The sequence below is a fragment of the Heterocephalus glaber genome, unplaced genomic scaffold, assembly GCF_053883595.1.
Source record: "Heterocephalus glaber isolate CG9 unplaced genomic scaffold, H.glaber_assembly_v1.0 deba00001452, whole genome shotgun sequence".
In the NCBI taxonomy this organism is placed as follows: domain Eukaryota; kingdom Metazoa; phylum Chordata; class Mammalia; order Rodentia; family Bathyergidae; genus Heterocephalus; species Heterocephalus glaber.
The window spans coordinates 2,289,613-2,305,842 of record NW_028258302.1 but is presented as its reverse complement, the minus strand read 5'-3'; the positions used below and the strand labels follow the sequence as shown (position 1 = coordinate 2,305,842).

The 16,230-nt window shown below is 38.7% G+C and overlaps 1 protein-coding gene across 6 annotated transcripts in view; it reads right to left on the bottom strand.

Moving 5' to 3' along the window:
- Nucleotides 1-16,230, bottom strand: part of Hivep3 (HIVEP zinc finger 3) — a 466,671-nt gene that overhangs the window by 362,259 nt on the left and 88,182 nt on the right. Inside the window, exon 2 of one of the 6 annotated variants that reach the window (XM_087214964.1) lies at nucleotides 6,850-6,914. The exons of the other annotated variants lie outside the window; for them this stretch is intronic. The gene's annotated coding sequence lies outside the window, so the exon portion shown is untranslated. The remainder of the gene's footprint in view (nucleotides 1-6,849; nucleotides 6,915-16,230) is intronic. 6 annotated transcript variants of the gene reach the window in all.

Below are 16,230 nucleotides of genomic sequence, written 5' to 3'. Positions count from 1 at the left end.
TGGTGCTGATCCCAAGCTCCTAGGGCAGAGAAGGTGAGCCCCGTGGGCACCAGAAGCACCCCCCCACACCCATGGAAATGAGAAGACATGTAAACAATTCTCAAAAACAGACTTCTGGATCACCTACAGCAACTCCAAAGGGAAACAAGATGGAATAATAATAATACTCAACCACCTGGACTCTCCGAACTGGCAACAAAAGAGGATCTGGAAAAAATGAAATCAGAAATAATTACTCAGATAACAGCAAAGATTTTGCTCATGGTGCAAGACATGATTAATAAATCTAGAGAGGACACAGATAAAAAAAAAAAAACAGGATCTCAGGAACATGATGGAATCCCAACATAGGAAACAAATGGAATCCATAAAACAGATACAAACAGATTTCCAAGAGATTAAAAACTCCATCGAAAGTCTGCGCAGCAGAATGAACCAAGAGAATTTCAGATATAGAAGAAAAGATTGCAATTAGTGACCAGGAAAAGAAAAATTGCTTTAAAATTGTAAAGGAACACGAGAAATCAATCCAGCAGCTGCTAGATGATGCAAAGAAGAATAACATAAGACTGATTGGAGTCAATGAAGAAACAGGAAAGAGTGCAGATGACATAAAAAAACTCTTCACAGAAGTGATGGCAGAAAACTTCCCAAGGAGGGGAAAAGAACTTGACATACACATAAGTGAGGCATATAGGACTCCAACTAGCCTTGATCAAAAAAAATCTACACATAGGCATATAATATTTAGGATTCCAGAAATCCAACAGAAGAACAAAATTCTACAAGCAGTGAGAGAAAAGAAACAAATCACATACAAAGGAAAGCCCATCAGAATCACAGCAGACTTCTCAATGCAAACCCTCAAGGCAAGAAGAGCTTGGAGTGATGTATTTCAAGCCCTAAAGGAAAACAGCCTCCAACCCGGATTGATGTACCCTGCAAAACTATCTTTCAAAATTGATGGAGAAATAAGATACTTTCATGATAAAGAGCACCTCAGGAGCTTCATGAGTATCAAACCGGCACTCCAAAAAATTTTAGACAATATCCTAGGAAAAGACAATGAGGATCACAACCCCAGGAAATGCAGCAGAATAAATCCATTGGGCGTGACAAATTAAACACAAAGGGGGAGAATCTAACAAAAAGAAAAGGCTTTTAAAACTTTTAATTTCATCTCCCTAATGAGTGTATAATTCAATCTTGTTATTGTACTGATTAGTATTTTTCTGATTCTAGAGTAGCACACCTTTCCTTGTGCTGTACTGGCTATTTATCATCTTCTTATGTCTACTTTTTAATTGGGTTGTCTATTAATGAGCTCTAAGAATTCTTTATATATTCTGGTCATACATTATATGCATTGTAAATATGGTCTGTTTAAGGACTACTTTTCATTTTAATGATGTCATTTAAAGCTCTAAATTTCGATGGAATCTCATTTATCAATTTTTTTCTTTTATACATCATGTCTTTTGTATCCTAGGTAGTTCTTGCCTACCCTGAATTCATAAATATTTTCCCTTGTAATTTCTTCTTAAAGTTTTATACCTTTAGGCTTTCATATTTAAGTTCATAGATCCCTTCAAGTTATTTTCATGTATGGAAAAAAAGGGTTGAGGTTAATTTTTATATAGGGATACCAGATATTCTAGTGCTGTTTGCTGAAAACACTATCTCTTCCTCAGCTCTTGAATTGAGTTTATATTCTATAAAATGCTAATGTGAAATAATCTTTCAAAACTCAGTGGACCATATATGTGTGGTTCTATTTCTAGATTCTCTGTTTTATTCCAATGATCTATATGTCTTTCCTTACACCAACACTCCCTTGATTACTCTAGCTTTAGAAGAAGTCTTAAAATTAGGTATTAAACGTCTTCCAACATTGTTTTTTTTTTAACTTTTCTAGCTTCTTTGTACTCCTACATAACTTTTAAATTTCAATATCCAATTCTTCATTTATAGAAAGTATACACAGACCTGAATTTTTATATATACCTTGTGTTTTCTAATCCTGCTAAATTCAAATACAAGTTCTAGGGGCTCCTAGAGATTTCTTAGTATTTTCTGTGTAGATGATCATTTCATCTACATCTAAAGATTTTGCTTCTACCTTGCCAATCCTATCCTAAATGTGTCATTTTATTGCCAGACTATTTTGGTGGGACCTAAGTTTCAAAGTTTAATGGACAGATAAAGAGTAAGCATATCTGTCCTTGTTCCTCACCTTAAGGAGAAAGCATTGTATCTTCTCCATTTATATAAGGCATTCTTGCTGGAAGTATGGAGTTCATGTCTTTAATATGTTGAGAAGGTTCTTTTCTACTTCTAGTCTCCTAATAGCTTTTACCATGAACAGGTGTAGAATTTAGTCCAATACTTTTTCTCCAACTAGTGATCATATGGCTTTTTCCTTTCCTCTGTTAAAATGATGACTTTTGGGGGTGGATCTTCCAATGCTGAACCAACACTGCCACCCCTATAATAAAACCACTTTCTACATCCTGCCAGATCTGACTTCTAAGAGTTTGTTTTGTTAAACAAATGTTTATCTATGTTCATACTTTTTTCTTCTATTATCTTTATCCAGTTTTAGGATTAGCACAATGTTGATTTCCTAAAATGAGGGGAGAAGTGTTCCTTTTCTTTCTGCTTTAATTGTTTGATATAATTTATCAGTTTAAATGTATATGAGCCTGTTGTCATATAGGTAGGTTTTCAAGCTAGGAATATACTTTCTTTAATAAGTGCTATTTAAATTTTATATTTCCTCCAGAGTTAGTTTCATTAATTTGTCTTCCAAGGTACTTCTTAGAAGTTGTCAAATTTATTTCAAAACAGATTTTTTAAATATGCTTTCTATATCCTTTTAAATTCTGTAAAATCTGTGGCAATGTCTCCTAGATTTTGATACTGTAATTTTAAAAATGTAAAATTGATATTGTGTAACAGAAAGAAAAGGTCTAAAGGTGCAGGGGAAGTGGGAGGGGTAGGGGAAAGGAAAAAAGGAAAAAGAAAAAATATGAGAAAAGGAAAAAAATGGAAACAAAGTCTTTACAAATAGGGAAGGGTGGAGGGGGTAAAAGGAGGGCAAAGGAAGGGGGAAAAAAAAGAACCAAGATACTCATGTAATGGTACAAGATCCCAATGATGAATTAACTGTATTTTATACCGAAAATGTACCAATAAACTTAATGGGAAAAAATAAAAAATAAATAATAAATAAATAAACAAACAAACAAATTGTTGAGAATTGCTATTTGTAAACCAACAGTATTAAAAATAAATAAATAAATAAGAGTGTGGTGCTGTCCGCCATGCAGGTGCTGACGAGCCTCATGAGGTGGGAAAGCTGCCATCTCTCAGAAGAGGAAGGAAAGTGCTTGGCCCTTTGTTAATGTGTCTCTTTCATCTCTCCTCCTTACTCCTCTTTTTGCAATTATCATACCTCTTTTCTCTGCTGGAAACATCAGGAAAGTCTACCTAACAGGAAGCAGGTACAGAGCTTCTGTGGTCTTGTCTCTTTCCTTTTCTAAGATGGTTTTCATTAGAATTTACCAGGTGATTTTTCTTTAACAGAATCAAACATGCACATGAAAGGTAATTATCAGTTTCATAGAACTGGAAGCATTTTTTTATTACAGAAAAACAGAAATTTTACAGCTGGAAAAGATCTTAGAGATAATTAAATCTAATGTTCTTGTTTAAAAGCTGAGAAAGGCAGAGGATTTGCCTAAGATAATTTAACTAAACATGTATCTCCACTCTCCAAATAATTATTTCCCCATTACTCAATTGCCATTATTGACACATTTTCATTATTGATAATTTAAATTATTGATCATTTTACTTCAGTCTGAGGCATTTGGCCTTAGCTAGAATATCAGTATTTTTGTTTGATAATATAAATAAAAAGTCATATATAAAAGAGGAAGATAGGCTTACCTCAATGCAAAACACTCTGTTTTACTAACAGCATTTATTTTATCAGATATTCTTTGCTTCTTACTCTATTTCTACTTCTAGTAAAACATGTCAATGAGTTGAATCTTTTAAAATATTTTTAAGTGGTGAGAATGATAGTCATTAAATTCTTTGTCATATTAGAAATCTAGGGCTGGGGATTTAACTCAGTGGCGCCACAACTGCCTGGCAGCGCAAAGTCCTGAGTTCCATTTCCTGTACCGAAAATTTAAACAAACAAACAAACCTATAATAGTTTTAGGCTGGGCATGGTGGCACATACCTATAATCCCAGCACTCGGGAGGCAGAGGCAGGAGGATCACTGTGAGTTCAAAGCCAGCCTGGGCTACATAGTGAGACCCTGTCTCAAAAAAAAAAAAAAGAAAGAAAGAAATATACAGGCTCTTATTATTCAATTAGTTAGTAAAAAACCTGAAACCCCCACTAGGTGCCTAACACTGTCCCAGGCATTCTTCATACTTTTGTATCTCTTTCAAGGTAAAAATGTTTAAAATTTTATATTTTCAAGAATCCTTGTATGCAAGCATTTGCTTATTTTTTTAATACATTTTATTTCTATTACTCTCAAGGCATGATGTATAAAAAAGGTAGAACCAATCCTCGGAGGGGAAAATGTTTACCTAAATAATTACAATCTATGGCTTAAGAGTGCTCGTGAATGCAAATGCCCACTGAGGCCAGGCAGACATTGTAAATGTATAAAATAAGTTGAGTATAAGGCAAGAAGAAATGGGAGAGAAATGGAGAGCTGTAAAATGAATAGTCCCTCTAAAGAAAGACTGGGGAAGGAAAGGAGAGAGAGAGAGAGAGAGAGAGAGAGAGAGAGAGAGAGAGAGAGAGAGAGAGAGAGAGAGCTGTGAGTCTCTAAGCAGTCAGGCCAAGGGAGAGCAGTGTGGTAGGAGGTAAAGCAGCAGAGCACAGTGTCCCAAGACCACAAGGAATGAATGTTTCAGGATGGAAAATATGGTCAGCTGTATCAAATTGCTCCAAGTATTATGTATTGGATCTGAAAACGCTAGATCACTGGCAGCCTCAATAAGAACAGAATCATCTGTATCTAGAAATCTGTCCATTTTTTCTGTGTTTTCCACCTTATTGGCATATAGATTCTCAAAGTAGGTATTGATGATCCTCTGGATTTCTGCTAGGTCTGTTGTAATTTCACCCTTTTCATTCCTAATTGCATGGATTTGGGACTTTTTCTGATTAAAAAAAAAGAGAACAGAATCAGCAATATAAGGTGGAATTGGAGGCCAGGCTGGAGCATATTGAAAAGAGGAAGGAAGGCAAAAGAGACAGAGACAGCAAGAAGGCAACTCTTTCCAGAAGTTTTACAGTGAGAGGAAGCAAGGAAATGGGCCCGTGGTTACAGTGAGAGAAGCAGTCAAGGAAGAGATGACCTTTTTTGCTTAAATTCTTTTATTGGTACAATTTAGGTATACAATACATTTACATTTATCATTGGGTGCTTGTACCTGTACATGATGTATCTTGATTCTTATTTTTTCCCCATTACCTGTGTGCCCTTCACCCCTCCACCCTTTCCTATTTACACAGACTTTGTTTCCATTTTTTTTCTTTTTTAATAATTATTCCTTTCCCTTCTTTCCTTTCCCCTTCCCCTCCCACTTCCCCTACCCCTTTGGACTTTTTCTTCCTATTTCAAATTATCAGTTATTCGTTTTAATCATTTTAACCCTTATTTACACTTTCAGTTTCTCATACTAGAGAAACTATTCGGTATTTACACATGTGTGTCCTATTTATTTCACTTAAGAGTATGGCCTCAATATGCATCCATTTGGCTATAAATGACTCTAGTTTCTCATTCTTTATGGCTGAGTAGTACTCCACTTTATAAAAAAACCACATCTTCTTTATCCAGTTTCCAGTTGATGGGCACTTGGGCTGCTTCCAAGCTTTCGCTATTACGAACTCTTGCCCCTCTTCTTGGCTACACTTCCAGACTTAGAAGCTCACGAAGTCTCCTAGCATCACTCGCCACCTTTATGTGGGTGTCATGAGCTCTTTCTTAGCTCCAAATGCCTAACAAATTCCAATTCCACACAATGGAATATTACTCAGCCTCAAAAAGGAGGAAATTGTGACATCGATGAATCCTGAAGGCCTTATGTCAAGTAAAATAGTCATACAACTACTGTACGATTCTACCTACATGAAGGAGCCCAGTGTAGTCAAAGTCACAGAGACAGATGTTAGAATGGTGGTTGCCAGGGTGTGAAGGAAACAGTGGAGAGTTGCTACTTCATGTGCACAGAGTATCACTTTTGCATGATAAAATTGTTCTGAAAATGGATGGTGGTGGGTGACACAATATGAATGAATAATGCCACTGAAGTGTACTTAAGTATTGTTAAAATGGTAAATTTTACATCGTGTAAATTTACCTCCATTTAAAAAAAATTTAAGCAAGGGAATTGGCCACTGGGGAATACCTTCTATGCTGACTTACTTTATCAATGTAGCACTATTTTAACTAAGGCGAGCGATCCAGTCCAGGGCCACTAAGGATCACCTGGGCATGACTAAAGAAACAGACTTGTCTTTTTGGCTCAGAACACAGTGTGGTGGTCCCAAGCCATGAGTATTTCCAACAGAAACACTCTACAGTGGGACCACTTTGAACCCTGCACCTTGCGTAACCAGGAGTTACACGTAACTGATTAATTTAAAAGGTGTCCTGGCGTTTCTGAGGCTTGTTTCTAATAGAAGTTTTGCACTGGCATTGATTTATGATATTTACATTTGTGCTTCTGAGTAGAATTCTCTGTCCTATCCATGTTCCCGCCTCCATTTGCACACTGCAGAGGCCGAGATGCCACTTGGGAGAAATTTACCTTTGACTCAGTTTTCATACTGTATCCGGAGCCACAGCAATGTGAGATGTCAATCATAGGGGAGACTGTAAGAAGAGAGAGGGGTGCATGGGAGCTCTCTGTACTTTCAAATCAAAATTTTTGTAAACCTAAAACTGCTTCAAAAATAAATTGAAAACTAACTAAAATTAAAGTATTAATTAAATTTATTAGAAAATAAAATTCTACATCTCAAATTATTTGACTTATAGGTATAACAAATGGTTTTATTGGTCTGTACATGTGAAAAATCATGCTTCTTAATAAGGAAATGTGTTCTAGTTTAAAGATTAATATATATGGCCAGAAACTAAAGGAATGCTATGATATCCATTTACCATTATAGCCATATTTGAACATTATGGAAGAAAAAGAGGAAAAATAATCAGATTCCAGTCCCTGACTTTCTGCTCCTGAGTTGGAAATCCCCACGTTTCTAACACATGGCTTTGCTTTTCTCTTTCCACTTAAGAGACTAGAGAGACACATTGAAGTCCTTGACAGTAAAGATAAGTAAACTGGAAGAAGGAAGAGGCTATTGAAATGCCCCTGTAAGAATTACTTAAAATGTGGATAAAAGCCTACACTTCCAGATATGATAAGGTAGCTAGCATCAGACTAACCCCCCTGCTAAGAGTATCCATGGAAGCTAGACAAATCCCCACTACAAACATACATGCGTGCACACACACACACACACTCACACACACACTCACACAAACCAGCTGCTGGAAGACACTGAAGAATCCAGCCAACACTTGAGGGTCTAAGATCCCACAGAACAAAAATATTCACTAAAGGGAGTCCCCTGGCCAAGACCACAATTTTCCCTCAGTGAATTTGATAATACACAAGGCAAGCACGGAAGCTAAATAGAAATCAGCAGCCTAGAATCTACACAGTCTCAGTGGGCTGGAGAGACAAAAATTGAAATTCAAGAACCTGTGATGAGAAGGGATTTGTTAAACATTAGGCTTTTAACTGAAACTGGAAGAGACATGAGTTGCGAATAAGAACAAACCAGAAATAGACCAACCTTAAGTATGGATCAACATCAACGTGCTGTTCCTCTATTCTAACCGGAAAATCAAATACTCTCTGAAGGAAGATAAACCACCCAGATGTGTTCCAGTGCTTCATATGTAAATGTCCAGCATTCTTGTGAAACACCAAGCACTCCAGGACACAGAACACTGAAAAGCCAAAAGAAAAACAGGAGAAACAGATCCACAGATGATCCATATATTGGAGTTACCAGATATGGATATTCAACTAATTGGAGAGACATGTAAACTAACCCTTCCAAAGAAAAAGAGAATGACTGGCTAACAAGCATGACAAAATAAGAAAACTAAGAACTCAAAATAAGAAATTCAGTATCATTAGTAATCATGAAATACAATTGAAGGCACATGAGACATTACTACAAACCTTTCAGAACAGTTAAAAATAAAAATATAAAGTGTTGATGAGCAATTTAAATTGCATAAACTGCCAGGATAAATGTAAACGAATGCAAATTATAAACTGTAATGCAGCAGTTACAAAAGCTAAACATATATATCTCTATGTCATAGTAATTCTACTCCTGAAAATAAACAGAACAATAAAATAATAACAATAGTAATAATAATGATGATGATGATGATAATAAATGTTTCAGTCTACCAAAAGATAATCAGAGAATTCATAAGTTTTATAACCCCAATTATAAGCAACCCAAACGTCCACCGGGAATGGAAGAGTACATTCCACTACAGCATATTCATCCAATGCAATAATGAGGCAACCAAAAAGAACAAACTTCATTCATGAAACTCATGATGACCAAGTTCACCAATATAATGTTGAGGGGCAGACAAAAAAGAACAGGCCATGTGATTCCATTTATATGAAGATTCAACTCAGGCGAAATTAGTCTTTGGGGATATCAGCCAGAATGGTGTTTACATCTGATGGGTGCACAGATGCTAACTGTGAGAGATCAAAAAAGTAAAGTAAAACTTTTGTTGTGTGGTAATGGGTAATGTTCTGTTCTTTTTCTGGGGGGAGAGCAATGCACTCATTTTGTGAAAATTCTATAAACTATAGATTTGTGCACTCGCTATGCATTATATAATATTTTAAATAAACAGTATCTAAAACATGCAGTTAGAACTAAGTTATTTGCACAATTGGGCCTTTTGGGACAATGGGGAGTAGGGGGATGTGGACTGGAAGATTCTCAAGACAGCTTCTAACTCCAATTCACCGGCCCTTCCATACAGCAGCTCTCCTCCAGGGCTGTCTTCCCACAAGTTATACTCTCTCTAGTCCATCTATCTTCCACACTCAACTTGGATCTTGCAGCAAGTGGTTAAATTTGTTATATCAATTTAACCCAAAGCCAATGTGTTCAAACTCAGTCTTTATCATCCAATCACTTTTTCTTCATGAATTTCTTCTTATACTTTCTATCACAGGTAATAAGATAATCAACTTACTGTAGGAAGGAGCCTCATCCTCTTTGCACCATGACATGGTCCTGAAGGTTGCCTCTCAGAAACCTGACAATCCATGCCCTCCTATCCATCTACTTGGCTTTCTGTTTTCCTCTTCTCCTCATTCATTCATTGATCCAATATGTAGTGAGTAGTGTGTAGTGTCTAGTGTGTAGCAAGAAGAACTGAGGGTATGAAGAGACAAGTCAGACACAGTCCCTGTAAATCCAAGTCTTTTCATTTGCAGCTGGACTCTCTCAGAAACTTTCTACATGGTTTTACCAACAAGTTCCCCTCTCCACTGTACTCCTCCTCTGCAATGCCACCAACTCACACTTCTCCAACTTTCTTTCCACGTGTGTCCATATACACAGGCATCAAGTACATACACATTATTTGAATGAGCAAGATACGTTTATTAAAGAATATTGGGAACTACATAACAGAGTAAAAAGCGAAACTATCCTATCATTCATATTCCCAACACTCAAAGATTCTTCATGGTGTGACTACTTTCTCCATTTTTAAATGATGATTTATCTTTTTTGTGTGTACAAATCTGTTTATTTCCCTCTTTTTCTTGAAGATGCCAAATTATTCCACTCCCTATGCAACACAGCCCTGTCTTGTGAGTCCTCAACCCAAAGCCTTTTGCAGTCCAGGCCCTGCTGCCTTCCTGGGCTCCTCTCTACTCGCCCTGCTCATCTCCAACCTCATGGGCTGTGAGGGCCTAGGCATCTGTGCCACTGTCTCTGCTCTGCTCATACTGCTCCTTATGCCTACAATGTTCTTCCCTCATCTCTCCAGCCTAAAACTTCCAGGCCAGATTCAAATATCACTTCTGCTAGACCCTTCGCTTGTCACACAGACTGTAATTAAGTAGGAGGCAGAAGGGCTCGGAATAATGCTTACTCTAGATTCAGACTGCCTGGGCTCAATCAGATCTGTGACATGCTAGCAGTGTGACTTTGGGCCAATTATTTAACCTCTCTTTGCCTCAGCTTCATGTATGAGAGAGGATAATGTGCCAGAATTCCCTTCAGAGTGTTTCTTTGAGGATTAAAAGAGATGATCCCGTCAAAGGCTAACTCAGCACAATGCCAGGTATATAATAAGAGCTTGGAACATGTTGCTTATTGTAATTGTCAGACATCTGCCTTTTCTCCCTTATATCAGCGTGTTTTGTGTTACTATAATAAAATACTTAAGGCTAGGTAACTGAGAGGGAAGTTTATTTAGCTCATAGTTCTAGAGATTCAAGGACATGGCAGCGAGCATCTGCTTGGCTCTGGCAAAAGCTTCTTGATGGAAGACATCACAGTGGTGGGAGTGTGCAAGAGGGACAGAGATCACAGGACAGGAAGCCTGAGAGCAAACTGGGGTCCCCTGAGAACTACATTAATCCCTCTTGGGGCCTTGCCCACAATGACCTAATGATCTACTAAACCTCATCACTTAAGGCTATCACCATTCTGGGACCAAGCTTGCAGCACCCAAAATTTTGAGGGACACACTTAAACCCTACCCAAGACATAGCACCCCCAAATCATACACTTTCCATAGGAGGGATTCTTATTTATCTTTTTTTACCCTTGTTCCAGGCTCAATTCAAATTAAGGGCTTTATAAATGCTCGAGGAATGAATTAATGAGTGAATGAGTGCATAACCTGCCAAATTGTAACATATTCTTGTACTATACATATTTTCATAGTAAAAGAAAGAAGAGGAAGATGAAGAGAAGGAGAGGAAGAAAAAAGAGAAGGAAGAGGAGAAAAGGAGGAAGGAAGGACCAGGAGGAGGACCAAAGAGAAGAATAGCAATGAGTTCCCACTAATAATAAATGTCTTTGATTCTTGCCTACACACAAAAACAGGCATTGGTCCCAGTTATCCCAGGCTGCAATAGCCCCTCGCTGCTAACTCTTAGAAATTCAGGTATATGTTGGCCTTTAAATCTGGTGCAAAGGTCAATATTCCTTTCTAACCTTTGGGGCAACTGAGTTGCATACCTGGGATCTGTCCAGAGAGAGGACTCTGAAATGCGGAACCACTCAGGGGACACATCTACAAGGACTGCACGGGGCCTACCTAGAAGGTCCCAGGACATCTGAAGCAGAAGGGTATGTACCAGACATCTTATTCAGGGCATCAGCTCATCCTCAAATTCCCCAAGACAGATGCAGTGCCGGATGTGCAGAATATTTAAAGGTTTGCTTGCAGCTGAAGTATCTCGCCAAAATCTTTTTACTGACTCTAAATATACTGGTTTCTACTTCTATGCTAGAGTCAGTGATAAATCCCCAAGAACTCATTAGTAGTTTCTAGCACACATAAAAGTACAGAAAGCCTTTGTTTTGCTGATTAGGGAGGCTACATAAATTTTTAACTTGATTATTAAGAAATAAATGCCAACCTTTGGAGAAAAGTACATTTCTTTCTGTGTCTGATTGGATACCAAGGAGGCCTTTGGAGGTTTTGCTTCAGCACAGGCCAGGTGGCTTCCCCCAGCCCATAGGAGCCCTTCTTTCATGGCAGCTGTTTCCAAGAGCAGGTCACTTGTCGCCAGGGTCCCTGAGTCTCTGAACAGCAGGTTCATGGACTGAATGAGTCAAAACTCATACAGAGAATATTTGCCTGCAGATTTCTGCAGAGCCATTAAACCAAGGACTTGGAAACCAACTGGCCTCTGCTCTGGAATGTACTAGTTCTGTGGCCCAGGGCAAGTTGCTTCAGCTCTCTGAGTCAAAATGGGGCTAATAACAGTATCTAGCCCTCAGGGCTACAGTGAGGATTAAAGAGAAGAATACACATAAAAGATTCAGCACAGCACTTGGGACACAAGTAGCACTCAGGAAATAATATTGTTCCAATTATTTAGGAGCCATTTTCTTTGCTTCTAGATATTTTTCTCTCTTATGCTTCCACTGAGAGCAAATCAAAATTGAGGTTGGGGACAGTGAATTGAACACTGTTACTAGGTAGCCTTTAGAAATATTTACATGTTCCAGGCAATGTGTGGGTGGTATGACATGTTTTATCTCAGTTAATCTTTATGATAACAGATCATCCAGATACTACCATGAACCTCTTCTTACAAAGGGGTGTCCTGCCTGAGTGAGGTCAAAAGACATAACTTACCTTGAGGAAGGGCTGAGGAAGGAAAAATAAGTAGCTTGATGGGCTGCTTGGGGTTAGGGGATGATGGTTTTGGAAAAATTGTGGTGGGAAGGAAAGGAAAAATTAAGATGTGTCTCTGTGGGTTATGAATTGTTTCCTTTTAATTTTTTCTCCAAGACACTAATTAAGATTGGGATTCCTTTTTAATGAGTAGCTCCATTTTTGTTTTGAGACTACCTAAGTTTAGAGGGCAGAGTTAGGTAGAAGGGAAGCACTTGCACCAGAATTATAAGCTATTGTCCTACAACAGCAAAAACTCACATTAGACTCAACCATAACCAATGACCTCAGTGCATTAAGTCTGGTACCCTGCAAGGCGGGCCCCATCCTGGCCTCCAGATGCTCAGCTACACTTAACCACAGTCATCCACCCCAAAGTTTCTCCCAGGACACAGCGCTCATTGTTCTTTCATTTTTATACTCTCTGTAATAATGAACATGTGACTCAGAGGCTTAATGAGTTACCAGGAGAAGTTAAACAGAAGGAAAACCCATTGAGTCAACTCATAATTAAAATTACGAATGGGCTGAGGTGTACAATTATTATGGGAGTTGGGAGCACTGGAGAATGACTCAGGGGTTAGTTAGGCTGCTTAGAAAAGGGCCTTGGAAGATTTAAAGTATTTATGGTGAATATCTGGAAGCTAAAGAAAAATTCTGGAACTCTTCTGCAGTCAAAAGAGATAGAGACCAGCTGTGATCTCTTCCTCTACTCCTACCTCAACTGCCCTGAATGGCCTAGACTGGTAGTCAGGCATCGTCTTCAGCAGCAGCTGAATTACAAGAAGGCTAGATTCATCAGGGGAGTCCTTACCCTTTTGTTGCTAACACAACTAGGCTCTAAGGTCAGTTACTTCCTGTTTTAGACACAGGTCCCATGGGAAACTATAAAAATGAGAAAAAATGAGAAGAAAAAAATGAGAAAAAGAAAAAATGAGAAAAAAAGCATCCTACTGAGTTTTTGTTCTTAAGCCCAAACCCAGAAATATTTTGCATCTGTTGTGGCTGGGAGAGAGACTGAGAAAGCCAACTACACACTGGTTTTAGGGAAGGGAGACTGGGCTGCAGTAGCAAACAAAGTCCCCATGCCCACCTGCAGCCCTGGTCAGGATTTGCAAGGAAACAGTCTAGGGGCCGTGGGTTTTTAGAGAAATGCAAGCTTGTCCTAAACAAGAAACATAATACCCTATGTTGAGATTTCTGAAAAACAAGTCATAGAAAGCACCTTCTGCCTACAAATCTCTTCCAGGAGTTTCTATAATTAAGGCTTCCCCAGATCACAGATGCTAATAGAGCAGCCATACAAATTAATCCCAAATATCAGATGATCTAAATATTGTGGTTCGTGTGTTATTCCATGCATGTGGGCTTGATGTTTGAAGAGTACCAATACTGTCCTTTCCTTCCTCCTAGAACACAGAACCAACCAGGGTTCTGTGTCAGGGTGGAGAGGTAGGCATGACTCAGAAGTATTTCCACTAATGAAAATAAAAGGGAAAATAAATAGCCTAAAATTACATGTGGAATTTGACACTGCATCTTCAACCTTATACGGGTTTTGACCAGCACTGAAAAAAATTATTGAAGCTGTAATATGAACCAAGGAGGACAAGGAATTGGAAAGTGCTCCCACTTTTGAATCTTGTTCATTTACATACATTCTCAAACTCCTTCCCCTATGCTTAGGGCAGACAAGGAATGAATTGCTTGGGTGGTCTAAAAGCCCTTACTGAGGATGAGTGGACAAGGAGCCTAAAGCTTTCTTTAAGTCAAAAGCGTATATTTATTTTGTAAAAGAAATACATTCGTATATGGAAGCGAAATGAGTATATGAAATAAATTATATTACCATGAAAGGACTCAATGATTTATTTTTCATCATTACTTAATAACATTAGGGCAGTTATTTATTTTTTACCAGACTTTCTAAAAAATCTCCCTCCGGCTAGTGTATAAGCCACTATAAACAAAAAATTGAAAGAACTGTCCTATGTCCTAAGAAAACGAAGTTTTGCCAGTCATTAAAAGTTCATTTTTGTCAAATAAAGTAGAATAAATCCAAAGTTACTATCTTAATCCTGACCCTATCCCTTAACAGTTGTTAATTCTCTGAGACACTGCAAAAGAAGTGTTAGTTTCTCATCAATCATCGTCAATAAATATAAAACGTATTATTTAGCATAGTCCTAGTCTGACATAATGAAGCTGAACAACTTACGGTCAAGTCCTGACTCCTATGTAAATAGTTTGAGCCCATGAATTAACCTCTCTGAGCCACCAACCTCCGTAAGTTCCAGTCAATCCAAAATCATCTGAAAAAAAACCTCTATGGTCCAAGGACAAACTGGGCAGAAGAAAGAAAAAGGAAAGTTCAAAATGCAATGATCCCTATTGTCAGATTGGATGCAGCAAGAAAAAGAACTCTGGTGAAGGGTGATTTCAGAAGGGTTTGTTCATGGTCCAGATCTATTCTTAGCTAAGGAATAAGATGAATACCTGAAAGGTTATAATGTGATCCAAAAGTCCTCTCCAATTTAGCCAACTTTCAGTCTGAATCACTCACTGAGTCAGGGTAGGACATAGCACCAGCTCCTGTTCTTGAACAATATAGGGACCCGACTCAGAGCCTAGTTTGAAAAGCTAAAACCGATCTACATTAAGCCAATTCACCCATACACAAATATAGAGATGCCTGAAACACCACTTAGTAGCCCTAAGATCTTGAAAATATTCAACTTTTCTGAATATAAAATCGCTCATCTATAAAATGGGCAGCATAGAAGACTATTTTGAGGGGGGGCTCAGAGAATGAAAGTCCCACACTAGCGAGGCTACAATACAAGTAGCCCTGCTATCTGGGCTCTAAGACTAGGCACAGCCTAAGGCACTATTGTTGCTCATGGGACCAGTGACAGCTAACAGTGCTGCATGGTGCCTGGTACAGGCTTTCAGTGCAGGCCCGTAGCAAGGTCATGCCTTCTTCAGCAAAGGACTATATACTTTTCTGAAAATAGCTCCTGGTTGGAGACTGCCAATCTGACCATGAGACAGCATCTAACTGTTTATGCAAAGCTGCAAACTTTGAGCTAAGTACTACCAGATCCAGGTAGGTCAGGAGGGTCCAGCAATAATCTGTCATAAAGTAGAAGTGGTGCATCCCAGGCTTCCCACCAGCAGGGCCAGAGCCCACAAGTAAGCTACATAACCTGGCAACCAGCCCCCTCCACACACATACCACTACATGGCCTACCATGTGGCAGGAACCCATCTCCTTCCAATCACATCTGTGACCTCATGGGAGGAAGTCCCCATGACCCCATGACTGGCTAATAGAGAAGGAAAAAAGCTCAAGCATAGTTCACAGATAAGTCAGCTTGCTGGGCTGGTGTGAGGTGAAGATGCACTGTGCTACCCCCCAGCCCTCAAGAGTGGTGAGGTAGAGTCTTTCCTATGGGCAATGCTTCAGGGGCATACTGCAAAGAGAAAAGTGATCTGTGGTACAAATATAGACTCTTGGGAAGTAGTGAAAGGGTTGGCTTGTAGATCAGGAGCTTAAGTTTGGGTTGAACAAATCAGAAGACTTGGGGCAAGAGGTCTATAAAAGAGCATGCAGGTGGAGCTGTAGCAGTGGGAAGAAAGTGTGAGGAGGTCTGAATTGCATGTTAATGCCCACCAGTGAGCACTGACTCTAGAGGTGGTACTAACA